Here is a 5,889-nt window from a genome sequence, read left to right on the forward strand (position 1 = left end):
TAAGAGAACTAGAGAATGGCAAAAACAATAACTATGACTATTTAGGATGAAAAGTAAATGACAATGAATGGACAAGGAATCTTGACGGAAACATAGAAGAATTGACTGAGTAATTGTTAGAGTATTTTATGCATTGAAACCAATTATTTTATTTTATTTATTTTAATTTTTCTCAATTACATGTAAAGATACTTTTTGAGTTCCAAATTTTTCTCCCACCATTCCTTTGTCCCCCTCCCAAAGCCAGTGAACAATTTCATATAGGTTATACATTACAATCATGTTAAACATATTTCCACATTAATCAAAACAAAAGAAAAAATGCAATAACAAAATAAACAAGAACAATAACAAAAAAAAGCAACAACAAAATTGAAAATAGTATGCTTCAGTCTGCATTCAGACTCCATAGCTCTTTTTTCTGAATGTGGAGAGTATTTTCCACCATAAGTCTTTTGGCATTGTCTTGGATCATTACATTACTGAGAAGAGCCAAGTCCATCACAGTTGATCTTCACAAAATGCTGTTGATAGTGTGTACAATGTTCTCTTGGTTCTGCTCATTTCATTCAGAATCAATTCATGTAAATCTTTCCAGGCTTTTCTGAAATCTATCTGCTTATCATTTCTTACTGCAATAGTGTTCCATTACATTCATTATACCAGAACTTGTTCAGCTATTCCCCAATTGATGGGTATTCCCTCAATTTCCAATTCCTTGCTACCACAAAAAGAGCAGTTATAAATATTATTGTACATGTGGGTCCTTTTCCCTTTTCCATGATCTCTTTGGGACACAGATTTAGTAGTGGTATTGCTAGGTCAAAGGGTATGCACAGTTTTTTTTTTTTTTTGAGCTGTGAGATGTACATTTTATTCAAAAGTTTAAATATTCTTCAGACAATACACAGCTTTTCCAATGAAAGTTCTTGTGTAGTTTGCTCAAACAACTGAAATTGAAGGATGTGTGGTAGATGAAGGTGACTCTTCAAGAGTGCTCTTCAGCCAGCTTCTCAGCCTTTGTCACAGCTTCTTCAATGGGTCCTACCATATAGAAGGCCTGCTCTGGGAGATGGTCATACTGACCTGCCAAGATCTGTTGGAATCCCTTAATGGTTTCTTTCAGGGGTACCAATTTCCCCATGTGTCCTGTGAATACTTCAGCAACCTGGAAGGGCTGTGACAAGAAACGCTGGATTTTCCGAGCCCGAGACACTGTCAACTTGTCTTCTTCAGACAACTCGTCCATACCAAGGATAGCAATAATGTCCTGGAGTGACTTATAGTCCTGCAGAATCTTTTGCACACCACGGGCAACATCATAGTGCTCATTGCCAACAATGTTGGGGTCCATGATTCGGGATGTGGAGTCCAGAGGATCCACAGCAGGGTAAATACCCAGCTCAGCAATGGCCCGAGACAGCACAGTGGTAGCATCCAAGTGGGCAAAGGTGGTGGCAGGAGCAGGGTCAGTCAAGTCATCAGCGGGCACATAGATGGCCTGCACAGAGGTGATAGAACCCTTCTTGGTTGTGGTAATTCTTTCCTGCATGGTACCCATATCAGTGGCCAAGGTGGGCTGGTAACCCACAGCAGAGGGGATTCTACCTAGTAAAGCAGACACCTCTGAGCCAGCCTGAGTGAATCGGAAGATATTATCAATGAAAAGCAGTACATCTTGACCCTCTTGGTCTCTAAAGTATTCAGCCACAGTGAGGCCAGTCAAGGCTACCCGAGCCCGAGCACCAGGTGGTTCATTCATCTGTCCATATACCAACGCTACCTTGGAAGTGGTATCCTTCAGATTAATGACACCAGACTCGATCATTTCATGGTACAAGTCATTGCCTTCTCGGGTCCGTTCACCAACACCAGCAAACACAGAATAACCACCATGGGCCTTGGCAACATTGTTGATTAGCTCCATAATCAATACAGTCTTACCAACACCAGCACCACCAAACAGACCAATTTTGCCACCCTTAGCATAGGGGGCCAAAAGATCCACAACTTTGATGCCAGTGACCAGAATTTCTTGCTCCACACTCATTTCTATGAACTCAGGAGCCTCAGCATGAATAGCAGCAAACTGTTTGGTCTTGATTGGCCCCCTTTCATCGATAGGCTCTCCAATCACATTCATGATTCTTCCTAGCGTCTCAGGCCCCACAGGAATTTTGATTGGGGCACCAGAATCCAGGACCTTTTGCCCTCTCACCAATCCTTCAGTACCATCCATAGCAATGGTCCGGACTGTGCTCTCACCCAGATGCTGAGCGACCTCCAGAACCAGCCTGGTCTCCCTGTCCTGCACTTCCAGGGCGTTGAGGATGGGAGGGAGGCCCTCATCGAACTGCACGTCCACCACAGCCCCGATGACAGCCACGATGCGCCCGCTGGCCGCCCCGGTCTTGGCGGCAGGGGACGTCATGGCCGCATAGTCCCGGCTCGACTGGAGCGCGGCCGGAGCCGCCCGAAGCAAGGTCTGGGCAGGAGGCAACGGCGCCGAGGCCCCGAAGGGCGCCCGAGGCCGAGGCAGCGGCAGCGCGGCCTAAGAGCCCCAACATGGCGGAGTCTGGGGAGAGACTCGGGTATGCACAGTTTTAAAGCTTTTGGGGCATGGTTCCAAATTGCTTTCCAGAATGGTTGGTTCAGTTCACAGCTCTACCAACAGTGCATTAGTGTTCCAATTTTCCCACATCTTCTCCAAATTTATCATTCTCCTTTTTTGTCATATTAGTCAATTGGATAGGTGTGAGGTGGTACCTCAGAGTAGTTTTATTTATTTATTTATTTTCTTTTTAGAATTTTATTTTCCAAATTACATATAAAAACAAATTATGACATCAATTTTTTAAAACTTTGTGTTCCAACTTCTCTTCTTCCCTCCCTTCCAACCCCCCACCCCCAAGAACTGAAGCAATTAAATATAAGTTATACATGAGCAGTCATGGAAAACATCTCCACATTAGCTAGGTTGTGAGAGAAAATAGATAAAAACAAAGCTTTATATTAAAGAACTGTCCAAAAAAAATATGCTTCAATCTGTTTTCAGAAACCATTAGTTCTTTCTCTGTATAGATGGGTTGCAATTTTCATAAGTCCTTCAGAGTTATTGCATTGCTGAAAATAATCACATGCTTCCCGGCAGATCATCTTACACTATTATTGTTATTTTGTATACAGTATATTTTGCTTTGCTTCAGTTCATATAGGTCTTTCCACATTTTTCTGATAGCATCCCGTTCATCAAACTTAATATAGTACCTTAAACTTGACAAAGAATTTTCTTCACAATAGCCCAGAAAAGTAGATTCCATATGTTTTGCCATTATAAACAATCATCATAACTATTTCCCTCCATCCTATTCCCTTCCCATGATATTTATTCTATTTTCTATCTTCTTTTACCCTATTCCTCCTCAAAAGTGTTTTACTTCAAAAGAAAGAAAGAACTGTGGAGTATAGATGCTGATTGAACCATATTATTTCTTTTGTTTTGGGTGCTGTTGTTTTTTTTTTCTATTTTGAGGTTTTGCATCACTGCTCTGATTTTTTCTCTTGTAACAGGATTAATGCAGAAATAGGATTAATGTTATTATGTGTATATATATATATATATGTGTGTGTGTGTATATATCTATATCTATATGTATATGTATAGAGATATATTGATATAACCTATATCAGATTACCTGCTGTCTAGGGGAGGGGGGAGGGAGGGGAGGGAGGGAGAAAAATCTGAAATTGTAAAGCTTGTATAAACAAAAGTTGAGAACTATCTTTACATGTAACAGAAAAAATAAAATACCTTATACATAAAAAAAAGTATTTTACTTCTGACTGTCCCTTCCCCTGCTCTGCCCTCCCTTCTTTCACCCTTCCCTCCTTATTCTCTTCCCCTCCTACTTTCCTGCAGGGTTAGATAGATTATTCCTCCCAATTGGGTGTGTATGTTATTCCCTCCTTGAGCCCACTCTGATGAGATTAAGGTCTTTGAGCTAATTCTGTGTTCTAAATTTTTCTTCCTGCCTCCCTCCTCAACTCTCCCTATGAAATCAAGCAATTCAATATGTCATACATGTGCAGTTATGCAGAACATCTTCAACTTCCTAGAAAGTGTTTTGCTTTTTACTGCTCCCTTCCCCAATCTGCCCTTCCTTCCTCTCTTCTCTTCCCCCTTATCTCTTTTCCTTCCCACTTTCCCTCAGGGCAAAGTATGTTACTGTACCCACTTGAGTTTGTATTTTATTCCCTCTTTGAACCAATTCTGATGATAGTAAGGTTCACTCACTCCCCTACTCCTTCTCCCTCTTCCCCTCCCCTCCAAATGCTTTTTTCTTGTTTCCTTCATGTGAGATACCTCTCTCCAGTCCACCTCTCCCCTTCCCCCTCCCCCAGTGCATTCCTCCTACTCTTCAACCCTATTTTAAAGATGTCATTATGGGTTAGCTAGGTGGCATCATGGACAAAGCACCAGCCTGGCACCCAGGAGGTCCTGAGCCCAAATCCAGCCTCAGACAAAATACACCCCACCCTGACCACCCCACAAAAAACAAGGGTGGGGCAGCTAGGTGGCACAGTGGATAGAGCACCGACCCTGGAGTCAGGAGTACCTGAGTTCAAATCTGGCCTCAGACACTTAACACTTACTAGCTGTGTGACCCTGGGCAAGTCATTTAACCCCAATTGCCTCACTAAAAAAAAAAAAAAACCAACAAGGGTAAACATAAAATAAATCCTTTACTGATATCATCCTTTAATATTCAGTTCATACCTATGTCCTCTATCTAAGTGTATTCCTTTTAGCTACTCTAATGCTGAGACAAGTTCTTATGAATTCAAAGTGTTATTTTCCCATGTAGGAATGTAAACAGTTTAATCTTTTAATATCCTTCATGATTTCTTTTTTCCTGTTTACCTTTTTATGCTTCTCTAGGATCTTGTATTTGAAAGTCAAATTTTCTATTCAGTTCAGGTCTTTTCATCACAGATGCCTGAAAGTCCTCTTTTTCATTGAAGTCCCATTTTTTCCTCTGAAAGATTATAACCAGTTTTCCTGGATACATGATTCTTGGCTGTAGTCCCAGTTCCTTTGCCCTCCAGAATATCATATTCCATGCCCTCTGGTCCTTTAATGTAGATGCTGCTAGATCTTGTTTTATCCTCATTGTAGCTCCACAGTATTTTAATGTCTTTTTTCTAGCAGCTTGCAATATTTTCTCCTTGACCTGGGATCTCTGGAATTTGGCTATAATATTCCTGGAGCTTTCCCTTTGGGGATCTCTTTCATGAGGTGATCAGTGGATACTTTAAATTTTTATTTTACCTTCTGCTTCTAGAATATCAGGGCAATTTCCCCAGAAAATTTCTTGGAAGGTGCTGCCTAAACTCTTATTTTGGTCATGGTTTTCAGGTAGTCCAGTGATTTTCAAATTATCTCTCCTGGATCTAATTTCCAGGTCAGCTGTTTTTCCAAGGAGATATTTCATACTGCCCTCTATTTTTTCATTCAATTGGATTTGCTTTACTGTGTCTTGGTTTCTCATAAAGTCACGAGCTTCTATTTGTTCAATCCTAATTCTCAGGCAATTATTTTCTTCTGAGAGCTTTTGTATCTTATTTTCCATTTGTCTTTTCAAGTTGTTGATTTTTTTTCTCATGAGTCTCCTGCATCTCTCTCATTTCTCTTTCCATTCTTTCTTCTACCTCTCTAAATCGTCCTTCTATCTCTCCTACTTTCTCTTCAAAGTTCCTTTTGATCACTTCCATGGCCTGAGACCAAGTCATATTTTTCTTGGAAGATTTGTATGTAGGGGACCTGAGGTTGTTATTCTCTTCTAAGGGTGCACAGCGATCTTCCTTGTCACTAAAGAAAATTTCTATAGT

General features: G+C 40.9%; 1 pseudogene; it reads right to left on the reverse strand.

The window, feature by feature from the left end:
* Positions 1–842: 842 nt before the first annotated feature.
* Positions 843–2,567, reverse strand: LOC122741016 (annotated as a pseudogene).
* Positions 2,568–5,889: the final 3,322 nt, after the last annotated feature.

Source organism: Dromiciops gliroides, chromosome 2, assembly GCF_019393635.1.
Source record: "Dromiciops gliroides isolate mDroGli1 chromosome 2, mDroGli1.pri, whole genome shotgun sequence".
Lineage (NCBI taxonomy): Eukaryota > Metazoa > Chordata > Mammalia > Microbiotheria > Microbiotheriidae > Dromiciops > Dromiciops gliroides.